Source organism: Ambystoma mexicanum, chromosome 5q, assembly GCF_040938575.1.
Source record: "Ambystoma mexicanum isolate Mex_15411 chromosome 5q, UKY_AmexF1_1, whole genome shotgun sequence".
NCBI lineage: Eukaryota > Metazoa > Chordata > Amphibia > Caudata > Ambystomatidae > Ambystoma > Ambystoma mexicanum.
In genome coordinates, this window is record NC_090933.1 from 131,208,997 (window position 1) to 131,227,178 (window position 18,182).

The window sequence follows — 18,182 nt, forward strand, 5'->3', positions numbered from 1 at the left end:
CTGGGGTGACCACTGCTGAAATTGCCTGCAGTTGTCAAATACTGTGTCCTGAGATGAGCCGCACCGGAACAAACCTTCTTCCTTCAAGGGGTGAGAAAAAACAAATGTCCTGTTACAGATGATCCTCCCATAACACAGCCGCTGAGAGCCAAAGCGTCCTGAAACTACATGGTTAATACCAACAGGCAAAGTGGGCTAGACTGCCAAAGTTTGGTCCACACTGTGTCGAGGGTTGGTGAGTACTTTCCTAACTTACCGGTAGCCCCGTGGCAGATGCATTCATTTTTACGCACAAGTGTCCCTCAAAAGATACTCACCCTGGCTGGGACAGCCTGCGTGCCCCAGCTATTCCCGAACTCTGAACGTTGATCTATCCGCAAGGGCAGACCCTCTTCTAGGAATAGGAACTTATTCTTCATCGCCTCAAGCCCCTTCCTGAGCAGCTGCAGCCCCTGAAGAGAACCCGCTTTTTGGTTTACGCACGACCGCGAGTTGTTAATGCTCCTCTCTTCATAGGGCTGGACTATATAAGTCAGGGATTGTTGTTGAAGGACTGCTTAACTGATATCTGTGTTGATTTAACCCGTTTACTGTTACAGGTTGTGGTTATTTTCTCCTCCCATCATCAACCTTAGGTTAGTAGCATAATTGTATATATATTAGATAGTGTACGATGTGTGGTGTTGTTTATTCAGAACTGTGGTTTAATTGTGTTTTGCTTACAAAAGCCTATAATAAATGTATTTTTGATACATCTGTCTTAAAGTAATCTGTGGTGTATTACTGTGTGCTCATTGTGGGCTTCCGATCACTCTCACCCCTCCTGATACTTAGTCTTGACTGCCTGCCAAGCTACCGTAGATTGGTCTGGTTTATCCAGAAGGTTCCCCAGTTCCATTAAACTAGGGTGGCCTCCTAAACTATTGCCTACCAGGTCAGAGTTTAGAAATCCATCTTAACATATTGCATTTGGTAGATAGTTGAGGATAGCCTCTCCGCTGCTCTTGAGGTTTTATGGGATAGACTGTCTATTACACTTAGGTTTTCTAAGGTGTACCCGGCTATTATACAGAAGATCAAAGAGAAAGCTTGTTTCGAGCTTCAAGGTACATATTCACGCACCACTTCGGTGGACACCTGCCGCAGGCACGGCTACCCACCCGCCTACAATTGCTTCCATACACCAGACAACAACGCACAACACCTACACCATCAGAATGCGGCGACAACAAAAAATACGGTCTAGCTGGACACATAAGTCTCTTGCACTCGAGCATTCTCCAGAGCACCTCAGCACCATCCACATGCCCAACCATCATGGGTAGCTTACTGGAGCTCGGCCAGCCCACCTAATTCCTTATCTCGGCCAAATGCCCACACGCATTCCAATCCTGCGACAACTTTCCCATACCTGGACTTCGGTTCACTGAGGGCATCCCCAAAGCGTGTTGAGGCCATACTAATGGGATAAAGGCGCTATATAAATGACAAACCACTACTAAACATAAATGCCAATCAGGCGGCAATTCCCCTGCACAAAAAAATGAAAATCCACTTTATTGATGAAATGTGGTTACATTAATGCTATGCTTAATGTGTACTTTAAAAATATATAGTATTTCTGTTTTATGGTGAAATATTTTCTCTGCCTTTTGTATAAAACAAACTAAAAAAGATAATTACCATAGAAAATAAGGTCAGCTCTTAGTTGGTCTGACAAAGGGTGAAACCTAGAGTCCGTCGCGCAGTCCAAAGTATAGGCCAGGGATGAAGACCACAAAGCGGTTTGTGCTCAAGGTCTACTATCACTGCAATTTTCCACCAGTGGAATTAGATATATAATAAGGGGCCTAGTACTCTAGTGTCACATTGGAAATCTTTAGACACTGGACTTCATCTCCTTTTCATTTAAAGCGGCTTTTCGTAAAAACGCTTTGGTGTTAAAATTAAAAACAGAATTCATGAGGCGTGCTAACACTGTTTATTCCTTGCCCAGGACGCACTTAAATATTTCATTTGCAGCCTAAAGAAACAGAGGCTACAAAATACCTGTGACAATGGCACTGTTGTATAAAAGGAGCTTCTGAAATGTCTCTTGGGAAGGGAGCCAGCACTGCTCAGCTACTGCTACAGGGGCACAATCACAGGAACTTTGCACCGGTGCAAGTGCAAATGTGTGCGGCATTAACACTACAGGAAAAATTGCCCAAGTGCAAAAAAAAATATTTTTTCATTTGGATTCTGCACCCACACTGCTAAAATCGGACAAGGTTGCATTTGCACCGATGCAAAGTTTCTGTAATGAGGCCCCCGATCTTTTCAGTGGCCCCGATTTTTTTTCCATGCAGATTGGGCCCCCTCCTTTCCGTCCTGTTACCCAGATGAAAAGCAAATCGATTAAGCAGTGGTCGAAGTAGGAGGGAGCGGGCCTCCTCTATTTTTTTTTTAAACATTTACTATTCCTATACTTTTATTTAAAAAAAGAAAGCATTACGGAATGATTTAGTTTTAAAATAAAAGTGTAGGAAAAAGTTGAAACTTTCACGGAACACTTCCTTAAATAGAAGGTGTGTTTGTTTGGGGGTTTGAATTGCGTGTGGCGATGGGGTTTGTGGGGGTTTGTGAGGAACGGGGACAGGCCAGCAGGGAACATAGTTCCACTACTACTTTTTGTGCACTTCCACTGCCATTAAGGATAGGTAGTAAGTAACATTGCAAAACATAGCAAAATGGGGTGAGTGCAAAGCCGAGGAACAGAGATTACGGTTTTGGGTTCCTGGCAAGGCCAGCTCACACATTTATCCATCCCAAGGTATAAACATGAATTGTATTAATATCTTGTTATTAGGGGCGTGTACAGACAATTCAGCTTGTGGTGTGTGCTGTGTAAACATCCATTACTATTAAACGTGCGTCTGTATGCTGAAGCCCTGCCCCAGTCAACATCTTTTGCCAAAAGACTGTGGGCCACATTACGAGGAAAGCGGTAGAGGCTTAACTGTGCCGGTAGAGCTGCCGCCTCGTTAACCCTCTACCGCCTCATTACGAGGTCTGCTCGCGGGACCCGCTAAGGATGTCTGGTAAAACCAGGAGTCCTTAGCGGCACCCGCGAGCAGACCAGGATGCTAACAACGTGCCTGTCATTAACGGGCCCGTTGTTAGCATCCTCCCCATTCCCATTGAGCCCTATGGGGGCTCAAATGGGAATGGAGATGTACCGGGTCCGGGTTCCTTGAATGGGGAAATACCGAGCCCTCCAAGGTCAGAATGGCCCGGTATTTCCCCATTCCAGGAACCCGGACCCGGTACCTGGTACCCGGGATGGGGGTAGCCATGCCGCCAAAAGCAGCATGGCTACCTCCATACTCGTAATGAGGCCCTGTTTCATTGTGTCCTCTTTGCGGCTTTCTACTTGAATTGCAATAGCAAGGTGCCAAGCGCAATTGTGTGACATGATGACACCCACCTCAAGGAAGAATCTGCTTCATTACAAGTATGGGGCGGGGGGGGGGGGGTAATCCCAGGTTACCAAGTGCAATGTTTACTGCATGCTGTAATTGTTTTTTTTACCAGATGTGACAATAAAAGTGCCTCCTGCGATTAGGAGATTACCACACAACTGGTGGTAAAACATGCAGATTTTTGGAACAAACACCTGCAATATTTCCGAAAATCCACTTTGTCACGATTGTTCACTTTTTAAAAATTAATTTCTCTCAAAGTATGGAGGAATCAAATGGTTATAGTAAAGTAGAGAATCAAATTGCTAAATCCTCATGCAAACTATGCACAGGAGGGTCAAAGAACACCCTTCTGTGCATTGTAGAGCAAAGGTAGTGAGGAGGTGGGCAGCTGAAACGCACACTTTACTAGTCACATTTAAGCGCCTTCATATGTATTTAAACATTCCTGCCTGCACATTTTGGATGAAAAATTGAGGCATATTCATCAGGTATTATACATTGTACTCATGCTTTATCCCCTCAAAATGCTATACGTGAGGTGAACAGCTCAAGACCCAAATGCAATCCGCTGATCAGTAATTACAGGTGGTATTTGAAATGCTTTTAATTACCATCTAACTTTAAGGAGGGTCTAAAGTTCTCTTGTCAAGAACCCAATGGAAACTTTGATTTGCAAGAGACTGGGCAACGAAATGATGGCAACACGTGTAAGCTGGACGGATAGCTCAGAAAGTCAAGAGCTTGCCTCTGACATTTGTGTGCATCCTGCAGTCATAGTTTCAAATTCTAAAACCACTTTCCACACCATTGGGTTGTAGAGCGTCCACGCTTTTGCAGAGGAGGAACGGCCATTCTCAAATCTCTCTTGGTCCTGCCACTGGTGGCTGCAGTTCAGATCTAACTGCTGGACCAAGTCCCTTCCAGGGGTGGACTGGGCTATTGGGAACTCTGGAGATTTCCTGGTTTCCCGATAGGCCTCTGCACCTGGGGCCTCTTTTGTGTGGTATTTCTAAATTTCCCCATAGGAAAAGTCTTGGGCTTGCTGAAAATGTATAATATGGGGCCACTTTGAACATGATTTCCAGGGCCTCTTTTGGTTCCCAGTTCACCCCTGGTCCCTTCTACAATGAAACACAAGCAACCCCAAATTCTTGCAGCATTGATTAATTCCTTCATCCTCTATATGCAATAAAATGAATGCCTGCAATTGGATCATAATAAAAGCCGCTTTCAAGCAGCTGGTTTCGGGGGCAATCCGGCGCGAAGCACTGCACATAAAAACAATTGATTTTATTACATAAAATGGAACACTGTATTGGGGCAGTGTGAGAGGGAAAATAATATGAACTCATTTTTTATTTAATGGGTTGAGGGGTCAGTGAGACGAGCACCCGCTGCTCGGGTCTTGCATGTCTCAGATTCAAATCCAGACACAGTGGACTCCGTCTTTCAACCTTTCAAGGTCTATACATTGAGTACCAATGTGGTGGGTAATAAATAGTGACAAATGTAATGTGCAGGACAACGCGAACACAAACATCTACTGGAAAAGGATTTATATAGAAACGTCTTATAAATATTACTAATGGAAATGAGCCCTGATCATTACCAAAGGGCACCCAGGAGTCTGACTACAGACTTTCTAAGCTGTAGTTTAATGTAAACATTGGTAGATGCCTCACTGATGCACGTAGTTGTATGTATATAGTGGGATGGTGCGGAGGTACGGTGTGAGAGATACAATGGCAATGTGCCACTACCCCTTAAAGTCCTCAATCCTTCCAGCCTCGTTCTCTCCAAACTGGCGGCTTTATCTCAGCCAGTATCTGCAATATAGACAGTAACAAGCTGCAGCTGTCCTACGTCGATTTCCATTGCCCCCTCTTCACTCTTCCCCAAACGGGACATGATAGAGCCATTTGCAAGGCTAAAGGGAATGAAGACATGCAAAACGCCAGGTGCAAGTCTAGTCCTAGCCACTCACCCCCCCCATTTACTTCCCCACACATACCCCTCGCCACTCCCACTCCCTATCAACACTCCTACCAAATCCTGGTGTGCTTGCCCAACCCCCCGGCCCTGTATGCCCTCTACACCCCCCCACAACTTCAGGAACATCTTGCTTGTTTGTTTGTTTGTTTGTTTTATTTAGTATAGCGCTCCAGACCCAGGGGTAAATGGGCGCTTAAGGATAGGTTACATAATTACAGTAAATAATCAGTTATACAATTGTGGCGTTAAGATGCCAAATATAGAGTATACAGGCAGGCAGTAGGAGCATTTCAAGGTATGTACAATATATACAGTTGGTGCAGGTCTAAGACAATCATCTATTCAAGGTATGTACAGTAAACGCAAGTGGGACTGAGCTTAATTTATCTGGGGATTTCCTTCTCTAGAAGCCAGCTAATGACTGATCTTCTGAACAGTTGGAAGGATTTGGTCAATTTAATACTCAGTGGCAAGGTGTTCCAGAGTTGAGGGGCAAGGACACTAAAGCTTGAGCCCCCCGCTCTTTTGGCGGAGAATCTGGGCACGGTGAGGCAGAGAGTATTGGATGATCTGGTGAGTCTTGTGTTAGGCTTGAGGGAGAATTTGTTGGTGAGGTACTGGGGGGCAAGGTGATTTAGGGCTTTATAGGTGAGGCAGAGGGTTTTCAAGTCGATTTTTTGTTGGATAGATAACCATTTACAAGCTAGTCTTATGTGTGAGATGTGCTCTCTCCTGGGAATGTTTAGAGCTGCTCTCAGCGCATTATTCTGGAGGATCTGAAGTTTCTTGATTATAGCTTGGTTGGCACCAAGGTAGAGGCTGTTGCAATAATCGAGCTTAGATTGTATAAGGGCCCTCGCCAGAATGAGGCAGCTGTTTGTAGATAGAAAGGGTTTACAAGCCCTAATTAATTTCCCCGTGTAGGCGGTAGCTGAGGCGGTCATATTAACTTGTTTGGAGAGGTTAGTATTGGCGTCTAGGTAGAAGCCTAGGGTTTTCACATGGTTTACAACTGGAATGATGTTGCCATCTATGATGAATTTGGAGTAGTCAGGGCTGAGTTTCTGTAGGTTATTGGGGGAGCCGACCAAGAGGAGCTCGGTCTTCTCATCATTCAGGCAGAGGCCGTGTATGGCCATCCATGCCTGAATGATGGTGAAGATTTCGTTGATCCTGGTGGCGTCAGTGTTGTAGTTGCCAGTGATGGTGAGGAGTATCTGGGTGTCATCCGCGTAGTTAGTGTAGGTGACACCCAGATGGTCCAATTTGTCAAAGAGGGGTTTGGTAAAGATATTGTAGAGGGTAGGGGAGACGCAGGACCCTTGTGGGACACCGCATGTGATGGGGATGGGGTCTGCTGCAGCCAAAGATGAAAAAACCCTCATGGTTCTGTTGGCTAGGAAAGATTGTATCCAAGTGACAGCAGAGTGTGAGAAGTGGGCAGCAGATGAAAGGTGGTTACAGAGTATTTTGTGGTCAACCAGGTCAAAGGCTGCTGAGAGGTCTAGGAGGAGTAGGATGGCTGCTTTGTTGTTGTCCTTGATGCCATCAATCTGGCTTTTGAGGTCAACGAGGGCTGTTTCTGTTCCGTGTTGAGGACGAAAGCCAGATTGACGCAGGCCTAACAGTTGATTGGTCTCCAGGTAATCTTGGATTTGCAGGTAGGCGACTCTGTCGAGGATTTTTAGCAGGAAAGGGACCGTAGTGATGGGTCTGTAATTGGTGGGTATGGCCGGGTCGAGAGATTGTTTTTTTAAGAGGGGCAGAACCCAGGACTGTTTCAGGTTGTTAGGTACAGAATTGGTTGAGAATGAAAGGTTTATTAGTTTGGAGATGAAGGGGGCTAGGTCTCGTGCAGCATCTTTGATGATCTGGGCGGGGCAGCTGTCCCCTTTACAATTAGAAGGTTTGAGGGATGCTATGATTTTTTGGATTTCAGGAATAGTAACCGGTTTGAAAGTGAAGCCAGAGGTGTTATGGGTCGGGGTGGGTGCGCTAGGAGTGAGGGCATTGCTGTTGGCGAGTTGTTGTCTTTTGGTTTCAATTTTGTTTTGGAGACCAGTAATTTTATTGGCGAGGGCATTTTGGATACTGGTGCACCAAGGCTTGTCCTTCACGCAGGTATCGGTAGGAGGGTTAGGGTTTTCTAGTTCCTTCAGGATGGTGAAGAGTTCTTTAACCGACGATTGGGCATTATTTATTCTAGTATTGTAGGTTTCCTTTTTAGTGCGGATTATCTCTTTCTTATAGAAGGAAGAGATGGTTTTGAGATTAGATTTGTTTTCTGCAGTGGGGTTGGATTTCCATAAGGCTTCCATCTTGGCTTTCTTTTTTCTTATGGATTTGAGTTCTGGTGTGAACCAAGGGTTCAAGTGGGCTCTGGGTTTACCTTTGCGTTCCTTTAGGGGAGCGACAGTATCAATGGCGCTGGTGAGGGCATCATTGTAGGTGTTGACTAGAAGGTTCAGGTCGGCAGTGGCAGGCAGTGTGTTTAGCGAAGGGAGGATCAGAGGTGTGAGGGTCTCTGCTGAGATATTGCGCTTGTTTCTAGACAGGCAGGCTGGTGCACAGGGGCTCTGTTTGGGGTTGGGATTATTTAGGTTGATTTCAAATGATATGAGGGAGTGGTCAGTCCATGCAAGTGGTTGTGGGGCTTTGCAGGTGATATTACAGTTGTGGGCTGCAATCCAATCTATGGTTCTACCTTTCTGGTGGGTGGGTAGTGTAACGACTTGAGTGAAGTCGTGCTCGGATAAGGCGTTGGCCAGGGAGGCAGTTGGAGAGTCGTTAGGGTCATTAAATCCTAAGTTGAAGTCTCCTAAAATGATATTTTGGGAGTGGGGTTTGGTGTTCTCTGCTATGAGAGTGGTAATGTCTTCCTCAAAGGATCCTGTGGGGCCTGGGGGTCTATATATTAGTTGCACAGTAATGGTACTCTTGGGGGTAGTTTGTACTTTGTAGGTGAGGTGCTCGCAGGACTTTAGCGGGGGGGAGGTGATGTGTCTGAAGTCGAGTGAGGATTTGAAAATGATAGCTACACCTCCTCCGCGAGCATTAGGTCTGTCTGCTCTGAGGATGGAGTAGTTGTCGGGGAGGGCCAGAGTGAGGTAGGGTCCTGCTGCTTCATGTAACCAAGTTTCTGTAGTGGCAAGGAAGTCGAGGTCTCCTGAGAGGATAATGTCAGCAATTTCGGTGGGGTGGGCTACTAGAGATCTAACATTGAGTAGTGCACCTTTTAGAGCAGTTGCGTTAGTGGTCATGGCACTATCCTTAGTGGTTGAAGTTTTAGTCATAGGTTTGGTAGGCAGTTTGCTATAAGTGGTGGGGAGTCTAACGCCAAGTCTATTATTGCGGTCTTGGAAGGTGGGGTAAGTTGTGGGACAGTGATCTAATAGGTTGGGAAGGAGAAGGTTGGAGGCAGTATGGTTGGCAGTATCTTGCACCTCGCCCCCCCTTATTTCCTCTCCCTAACCTGGACTAACCCCCCTCTCCACGCCCCACAGAGCATGTGACCTCTCCCCCAACCAGCCACACTATCTCTCACCAGGCTACTCGGCTAATCTACCCCCCATCCGCTACCCCCACCTGCTTGGTCCCTCTGCACCCCTGCCCACACACTACTCCTGCCACTCCGCTTCTTCGCCTCGTCACAAAGTCTCAACCCTACATTCACTTCCATATTTAGCTCCCCATCATATCCCTCCCCCTTCCTCCATCACGTACAAACGCTCCCCTTCTCTACAACTCCTGCGACCCGTCTCAAGTCTGCCCTAACATGGAAACTGAGCCGCACACACATTGTCACGGCAGAATCCAACAGTCTGTGCTGCCTGATGGCATTGTGAGTGGGAATGAGACAGTGGGCCTCATTACCGGTGGATTGACGCCAACCCCGTAACACCCTTACCACCGCTTGATAACCCAGTGCCACATGATATCACAAGTGGCGGCGCGAAGGGTTAATCCCCATTTCCAATGGGGACACAGAAGCATCAGCACCATTGCCAACGGTGCCAGTGCTTCTGTGACAACCATGCTGGTAGGGGCCTGTAAACCCAGCAGGTCAGGCATGTCGGGGGATCCGTGGCTGCTACCGGCATCTTTGTAGTATGGGTACCGGCACCCTAATTTCCAGACCGCCATACTTGGAATGACGTCCCACTGTCTCAACCTTGCATTCTTGTTTTCCAATATCATGAAAAACGCTGAATAATTTCATTCATGGGGAATTAAAAAATGCTGAGTTGTGCCAATAATTGATGCTTGCTTAGAAATGGATCAAAGAAAGCTACACAGCCTCATCCTACAATAGTGTGATATTACTTCTATAGTACCTCAATAGGCAATGGCTGTTGTTTCACTCATTGACAGATGCTGTGCCAATTCTAAACACTATCTGATTCAATAATGCACTAGTTCAACCAATGATGATTCGTATCGCCCTTAATGATCTTGCTGCAATGTTTCATCCTATGATTACTTGCCATTCCACCAATGGATGCAAGTTTACTTGTATGCACTATTTGAATTACAGTGTATTGGAACAGGCCCCTTTTACCAATAGTCCAGGGCAATCTCACACACAGTCTTGACCATGCAGTCTCCCACGTAATTATGAAACAACTCGGCCAATCACACACCCAGCACTAGCAATTGGAGCAGGCTTCTGCACAATTCAACCCACGAAATGTCAACAATGCCAGATACTGGAAAGACTGCCAGGTACTGGAAAGCAATAGGCGTCTATACTGTAACAATATGCAGTATCTTAGTGCAACGTTATCTTAAAGATAATGTCATCAAAGCATACACTGTTGAAATGTGTACCAGATTCCGACAAGTCTTCCATTGGTACAGTGATGCGGTTGCTGCACAACACATGCTATTTGAAAAATATGTAACGTTTTATGTTCAGTCTTTTGCTATGCAATCTAAGGTAGTAATTCACCCTTGAGCCAACTTCAGCAATACAAAGGGTCTCACCTCTTTAAATATGCCAAAGTTGAGACACTACGATCCTTACTTTATCAATACTGTAAATTGGCTCCAAACCTTGTACACCAGGAACAAACAGTGAGAAGTCTATTGGGTCACTGCAAGATTGATTCCATGCATCAACCCAATGAAATGCAGGGTTCAAAATTGCTGTGAGCTACTTAGCTCCTGCTTCTAGCCTGGAAGAGCCTGGTTACCTTGACACCAACAGTTACCGGGAGCTACCTTTGGCTCCCTAGAGCAACTGGTGCCACACTGACAAACCTATGCGACATTCCTTTTGGGTATTTGGAAATGTGAGCATCAGGACGCATCAAGACGACGTTTAAAGCACAATATATCATAAATAATGAATCATAAATAATGAGCAAAAAGTTAGTTTGCACGTAATGCAAACCTTTGATTTGTGTTGTGCTATGTACTAGTTCCTGGTTTCCCAGAAATACCTCTTGCCTACGGGGTGATGGCCGATACCCAGGAGCTAGGTTTAGCTCTGGCTCATCAAAATTTAATATTTCAAACCCTGGAAATTGTAATAACGAAAACACTGGGTAGCTGGAGAAGTAACTATATTGCAGCAAACCATGAGCCCAACAGGACTCTCCAACAACCACCAATCAACTGCTGTTACATAGAATGTGGAACCTGCTCCACAAGTAAACAGAGAGACAGGTGAGCAAGGACAGAATGCTAAGCGAGCATTCCAGGTACGACCTCCACTCACATTGTAACAGAAATGCATTGAGCAAAGTAACTTCTTTAGTAGAAGCACAACATGAAGAATATGCGAGATGTGGCCACTTCTAGGTCTCTGAGTAAGACGATTCCACCAGAAGAGGGGCATTACTTGGCATGAAGGTTTGGCAAGCAGGAGAGCATGCCGCTATTTGGTATCAGACATCCCTATGTGGCAAGGAGGACTTTGAAAAAAAGAAAATGTTGCAAAGGTCCCCACAAGCCTACCTTCCAGAAACCTTGCAAACAAAAAACGTTTAAACATTCTGCCCCAACATATACAGAAAAGCCCTGTCATACTTTCGGATAGGTTTCTAAATAGGAACCCCCACCTTGCTTAAAGCGCAATATACATTTATTTTTGAAAACTTGAGTTTTATTAAGGTTTTCATTAGAGAAACATTATAAGATCACAGTAATACACCACAAAAGCATCACCCACCATTCCCTGCCCCACCATGCGACCCCAGTATGACCAAAACGACAACAGAAGAGCAACAACAAAGAGGAAAAAACGAAAAAGAAAGGAAAAAAAGAGAAAACCCCCAAGAAATCATAACAGTAATCACCATATTCTAACATTCGGAATTACATCGGAATTTTCATTGGAACCATGTGGTAAACCTCCCTGAACCTGCTACAGAAAAGACTGAATTAAGGAAAAAAGTAAAGAAGAAAAGGTAGAATTATGGCAAGAACGATGGAAAGCAAAATGGAAAGAAACACATATATATGGAAAGAAAGAAATTAATAAAAAAGACCATTTGAGTCTTATCTACAGCACCCTGCCTGGCAGTCCTTACCAGCCTGACAAAGTATTTCGATTCGCATCACATTCTCCCCGTTCCAAATCGGCCATCTTCTTTTTTATTTTTTTTCTCCACTTTTGAATGGCCAACATTGAAAGGGAAAAGGGACTAGGTGTAGTCCCTTCTCACGGTTCCACGGTGGCCATCTTGTTTTTTTTTCAGTTGCTAAATGCTAGAGCGTTTGACAACGGAAAAAAGAAACTATTAGTAACCCAGTCTAACAGGCCGGACTACTAAAATAGCAATAAGCCCCTCACTGGGGGGCATTACCGCTTCAGGTAATCCCTCCCTCCCCCGGCTCGAGGCTTATTGTTTAATTGGGACAGATCTATACGCCATTTATAGCATAAGGGGTCATAAATAATGGACAAAATCATGTTTGCATATTATGTAAAAGTTAGATTTGTGGATTTCTATGTACTAGCTCCTTGTTAAATGGCTGAAGCTCCTGGTCAGGTTTGAGCTTACCGGCCTTGAGCCCCCCACGAAATGTGAGCTGAGGGGAAGGGCTTCCTCACTTAGCTTTATAAGTTACCGAGGGAGGGAGAGAAGTCTTTCCTGAAACCAGCGGCTTTAAAGCATTACTGTGTTTGTGCGCAACAATTTATTTGCACAAATGCAGGAAAACTTGAAAGCTGCTAATTTCAGGAAAGGCTTCAATCACGACATTGCCTTACAAAAATCAAATACACACATCAGCCACCTCCCATGTGAGCGAACATCTAACAATGTTATGTGTTCTTTCACATCCGAGGGGAGGGGTTGATGTGCACACATGCTTTTTGTTAGGCGGAAGGCTTTTCTAAAATTAGCAGTGTTGAAGGGTGTTGCACGTTAGCGCATTATGTATGTATGCATGTGTGCAAGGAGTGTGTATGTAGTGTGTGTGTACATGTGTATGTGTGAATGAGTATGATATATGAGGGGGGTGGGTGCGCATGTAAATGAGCGAGTGTATGGTGAATGGGATGTTTAAATGAGTGACTTAATGTGTAATTGTATGTGTGCACTTATGTGTAATGTTGTACCGAGGCGCTGATTCTGGCCGTATTCATGGATTTGAACTCAGAATGGCATGTCACGAAAATTCACATGCAAACCCCAGGACCTATACGCCACATGATAGCAGGCATAAAGTCCAAATGCCCATAGGAAACAACGAACGTGCAAGCTACGCACAATCGCTGCGCGTAAGTTATGAGCACTTCTAACATGCATGCCCTCTGTAAATTACGATCAGCAACACTCAACGTGCGTGCCCTCTAAGTTACGATCAGCACCTCGTAACTTGGGTTCATGCAAGTTGAGTGGGGCTGATTGTAAGTTGAGTGGTGCTGATCGTAACTTGGGTGCACGCAAATTAAAGGGTGATCGCACGCAGTTCTCAGGGATGCTGGATGGTTGGACAAAGGTAGGCACAAAGGTTGTTGTGTGGCTTGCATGGGGGCGTGTTGTGGGCGTTCCAGCCGCGACTTGGCATACAGTTACTTTGTGTGAACAATTCCATGAATATGCAGTTGTTCCCGCCATGCAGGACCTGCGGGATCGATGCGCCCTTTTCCATGAATCGGGCCCTAAATGTGTATGTAATCTTTAAATCCAATCACTTGTCATTCTTGCACTTTAAAATGCACCATTTCATACTTTAGCACCATGCCAGACAACCCTTGGAGTAGAAGAGAGGGGCCATAGCCTCCAAGTTTGCCCCACCCAGTTTCAGAAGTGGCCCCTCCCATCACCAGTAAGCACCCCCGAAATGTAGGTTTTGGTGTGTCCCTGCTCCTGCTCACTGGCTAAGGCTAGTTTAGCAGAGGCTACTTTTAGCTATGTTTATCCAATCTTAATTTCAATCCATGGACTTCTAAAGGCTATCCACAGCAACTGAAAGTCCCCAAAAAAGAACAGGGGCCCTATGACAAGTTAGCCAGGTAGCGTGGGGCGTGAGGGGGCGTTTTGGCTCCTGTGATTCAATTTCTTGATATCTGACGTGTTTGTTTTTCAACGTCATCCACTTCATCAAGGTCACTTCAAGTTGCAAAATACGTCCGCATAGCTGCGCCAGCAAGCAGCGTTTAGCGCAATAATGCACAGGTTAGACGTCTGGCTCGTGCGTCCCTTAGTAGCGAGCTAAATTTAGGCTCTGTTCTTTAAATACTGCTATTACTGCTGTTCCCAAAGTTCCTTCCAGGCTGTCATCTGGCTCCCTTCTTCCCAGGCGTGTCCCAATGTCAGATGGCAGCATTCCAGCGCTGAACCACTGACTCATCGCCTCCTCGCTGGGCTTCAAGGCCTAGCCGGGCGTATCAATGGATAGGGCGGCGTCTCCTGCTGGGGGCTCGGCGGGCAGGGCTCTGGAGCACGCCTGCGGCCTTGTGTTGGGCGAGGGAGGAGCTGTGCATCCCAAAAAGCGGCTATGTCTCTGGGGCACTAATTCTGAACTGGTGATAGAAGAGTTTTATGGCAATTCCTGAAAATGAAGGAAATGAAACATAGCTGCAACTTAGTCCAACCTACCCCACAACACGCATACGTATATATCAACATGCCATTATATGGTTATAACCTGATTATGTGCTATTTTACTGCTCTGTTCAAGCCTCGATGTGTTTTGTGTGTCTTTTAATGCTGCTGTTGCTGTGGTATGGTTCTTATCTGGAGGTGCTAGAAGTAGGGTCCAGTTTTGCTATGATTCTATAAAAGCTGTAATTCGGATCTGTTTCGGATCTCTTCTGGTTGTGTTCTTGGTGTGTTCTAGTTTTCTTCTAGCTCTGCTGTAAAGTTTTTTTTCTTTTTTTTCTGGCCCCCTTCTGGGCCTATTTCAGACCTAGTCTGGTTCTATTGTTCCTGTGTTCTGTTTTTCTGCAACTCCGATTGCGTTTCCATTTCCCATGTTTTTGGATCTGCTTTAATTCTAGAATGATGGTGTCCTCGATCTATTCTGGCTGTATTTTGGTATTCTGGATCTGCTGTGGGTCTTTTTCTAGATATATTCTGTGACTGTTTTGCTTTAGTTGCATCTTACCTGTGCCTGTAATATCTTCTAGTACTCTGACAGCATTCTGGTGTGGTGTGTGTCCGTTCGATGCTGGCTGTGCGAAGGTTCCGTGCTTACCTGTGCCTGTAATATCTTCTAGTACTCTGACAGCATTCTGGTGTGGTGTGGTGTGTGTCCATTATATGCTGGCTGTGCGTAGGTTCCGTGTCTAGTCCTGCTCTGTTTCTACTCTGTGTTCTGTATCTGTGCTAATTCTATTCTTTTTGGCTGTGTGCTGGTTCCGTTGTGGTTATGTTTCTGCTTTGTCCTACAATGTTCTATTGTGTTTTTGTTCAATTACAGTTGTGTCCTTTCTCGGTTTTGGAGCTCTTTTGACTGTGCTCTTTTTATTTTAGTTCCAGTCTTCTGCATCTGATGAGGCTCTATTCTGGATGCATTCTGTATCTACAACTTTCCTTTCCTATGCCACGGCACCAAGACTGGAATCTGGATGTCATTTTCAAACTCTGATCTGTCCTTCATCACTCAAGTGATCGCAGTATTAAGATCTGCTCTTACTGAATAATAATGCAGTGGGGGGGTTCACTCTGATCCTTGTTGTCATGAACCATCGGATGCGTCCTTTCTGGACTTCCTGGTCCCTGACCCATAGGGGCTTGCACTCAGCAGTACTCCCAACATGGCCCCTGAACGCGGAACGTTGTTTACCAGTTTCCGTGCAGTACGCACTACGTTCTATAAAGCGGACATGCCCCCACGGCCCTTTGCATCTCAACGCTACTGATTGCCGTGGCTAGACGTGTGCTGCCATATTTTGCATTCGCTTATCCTTTGATTCCTGGTTCCCGGTCCCCCTAAATTCCTCCTCCTTGATTCCTCCTCTTTTTTGTCCTCTATTGCATCCCGGATCTCTGTGCACCCGTTCCCCGAGTGCACTCTTCGCCGTTTCCTGGACTTTTCCCGGACATCTGAACGTTCTCAGAAGATCGGATACTGAACGCACGCTGGAACCCGAGAACCTACGCACAGGGTTATACAAGACCCGAACTGTGCAAAAGAAGACTCCATCGAAGAACTCCAACAAACAACATTGACAGGGGAGAAGGGGGGAAACCTGTGACACTTGTAGTGGTCATGTCCAGGTTGTTGCTATGTCTATAGAAGCATAATTTAATCTGCACTCTGGGTCCAAAAGTAACACACCCTGCAAAGGACCCCAAAATACATTGTCCACCTCCTATTAAGGCTTAAGAATACCAACAGCCTTATCAGGACCATAAAATTACTTCACTGGTTGCCAAACAATATATTGGCCATAAGAGCTTATGCGGGACTCGTGATTCAATCCATACACAAAATGGTGCTGGCCTACCATTCAAGCTGATGCCCAAGGGTGGCCTGCATAGCCTGCTGGTTGCATATCAGCCGAACTACGCTCCGTATGGGGTAGACCTCTCAACCATCGAGGCTCTGCCATCTGTTCCACTACAGTGCCAACTAAAAACGAGACTCTATTAAAAATTCTGACTAGCATTGACGAATTACAGGTACCTAAACACGTACAAGGTCATTTTACAAAAAATGCTAATTGCATGCAGAGGACCACCAACATTAGCACTTCCGTGGTTTTGGGTCGCATGCATGCAATTTTCAACATTCATAAGGCAGAGTGCAACAGTGAACAGATTGCCTCAACTCTTCTGTTTTACTCTGTCTTTGCCGCCGGCAAATACACTTTGCAGGCAGCATTTTCGAATGGATTCCCATAGAATCGACCTGCTTTAAGATGGTGCCAATTGCTGTCGAATTTCATAGGATTTACACCGGCATGAAAATCTCGTGTTGGCGTAGAGCAGGGAGGTTTCAAAGACGGAGTGGGAAATTCAACATGGAAATGAATTTCTGCTCCTGTCTCAAACTCCACCTCCTCTCACAATAGAAATAGAAGATGGTTTCCACATGCAGCCCCTTTATCTATTCTATGGCAGCCACCTGCTCCTTGTTGCTGTGCCTAAATTATGTGGAGCAGCATCCCAGAGGAAGGATGCCAGAATGCAAAATAACCTTGACTCCCCCGAATGTATTGTGGAGACTTGAGCATAGAAGTCCCACAGTCCTAGCTGTGGGCCTTGCTTCACTTAGGCTGGAAGAACGCCGACGAACACAGGGGTTAATGATGCAATAACCACCCGTTTGGGGGGCTTCATCGGCTGGTAACGGCCCGGGACCCAAGTCATAGGCCTGAAGCGAAGCGAGGGCCTTAACACTGTTGCCTTAATCAGCCGGTGAAGCCGCCCCTCCCCGAACGGTGTCTATTGCTATTAGCACGCAGGTTTTCAATCTGTAAACTGAGTTGCTAATAGCAATGTATTTTGTTTGAATGAACAGAGTTACCTAAGATAACCGCCATGGATCTTGAAGGCGGGGCACAATACAGAGCCCCTATTTAATTTCCATAGCGGCCAAAAGGGACACAGAGCGGCAGGAGCGGCAGGCGCTGCTGCGTGAATCAGGTAAGTGTGGCAAGGGTGGTGGGAAGGAAAAAGACGCCTGAGGGGAAGGGTAGAGAAAGTAGGGAGAAGATGGCTGCTCGGAAAATAGGCTGAGGTTGTGGGATTCAGCTCGCGATCTAAGCAACCAGATTGGTTTCTTCTCCCGCCCCGGGTGCTAATGCTACATAAGTATGTATCATGTTCTGGATTTTCTGTGTCTGTTCTGACTGTGGTCTGAATCACTTGTCGGCCTAGTTCTAGATCTGTGCTGGCTTTGTTATGGACCTGTCCCTGTTCTATTTGGGTACCATTCTGGCTAGACAACAAGTATAGCAATGAACAGTGCTGTGGAATGTGCGTTGCTCCCCAGGGACTGGCAGGGCCAGTCTGAAGGCTATGTACAGTATTGCAGCACTGCAGCGTCTCCCACCTCCTTGGGGGGTGGACAGGAGGAGGGATCTGTGAGCAGCGAAGCCACAGAATTACAGAAGAACAGCCTTCTCACAACTCAGAGTTTACACAAGAAACCACTACGTTCGTCATGTTCCACGAGCTGCCAAGTCGCCACACTTCCTCCCTTCCCACCACGGGGCCGTGGGACGGCCAGGACACCCTCCACTTCCGCCCCCAGTTAGCGTTGACGCTTTGGGGGATTCAGGCGTGCCAACGGGTACCTGTATCCCTAACCAAGAGCTCAATC

General features: G+C 46.0%; 1 protein-coding gene across 5 annotated transcripts in view; it reads right to left on the reverse strand.

The window, feature by feature from the left end:
* Positions 1 to 18,182, reverse strand: part of NFATC1 (nuclear factor of activated T cells 1) — a 497,899-nt gene that overhangs the window by 459,273 nt on the left and 20,444 nt on the right. The window lies entirely within an intron of this gene.